Source organism: Penaeus monodon, chromosome 29, assembly GCF_015228065.2.
Source record: "Penaeus monodon isolate SGIC_2016 chromosome 29, NSTDA_Pmon_1, whole genome shotgun sequence".
NCBI classification, from domain to species: domain Eukaryota; kingdom Metazoa; phylum Arthropoda; class Malacostraca; order Decapoda; family Penaeidae; genus Penaeus; species Penaeus monodon.
The window spans coordinates 6,894,719-6,895,048 of record NC_051414.1 but is presented as its reverse complement, the minus strand read 5'-3'; the positions used below and the strand labels follow the sequence as shown (position 1 = coordinate 6,895,048).

Sequence of the window (330 nt, the reverse complement as noted above, 5' to 3'; positions counted from 1 at the left end):
CATTCATTCTTTAATTCAGAAGGCAATATAGCGCCCTTACGGATAGCCAGTCTACAACCTATGAACCCTTGCGGCATTTTATCTACTCGCCAAATCATCGAAAATACACACGGAAATCATCACCCAAACCATTTATTTTTTCTCAGGAATCTTTTCTCCCGCCTGCAAATCATGATACAAACGAATCCTACAATATTATCTTACCCCACGTTATTTCTTTCTTTCCGAAGATGATATAACTATCCCACCCCAGGAAGTGAGAAACAGCACGAACACCTAACCTCCACCTTCGATATCACCCATACCACTTTTCCCAAGCCCCCCCCCCCC

At 43.3% G+C, this 330-nt stretch overlaps 1 protein-coding gene across 1 annotated transcript in view; it reads left to right on the top strand.

The window, feature by feature from the left end:
- The window catches only part of LOC119591921 (ras-related protein Rab-23-like), a gene marked incomplete in the record, with an annotated part of 62,269 nt that overhangs the window by 48,541 nt on the left and 13,398 nt on the right, over nucleotides 1-330 (top strand).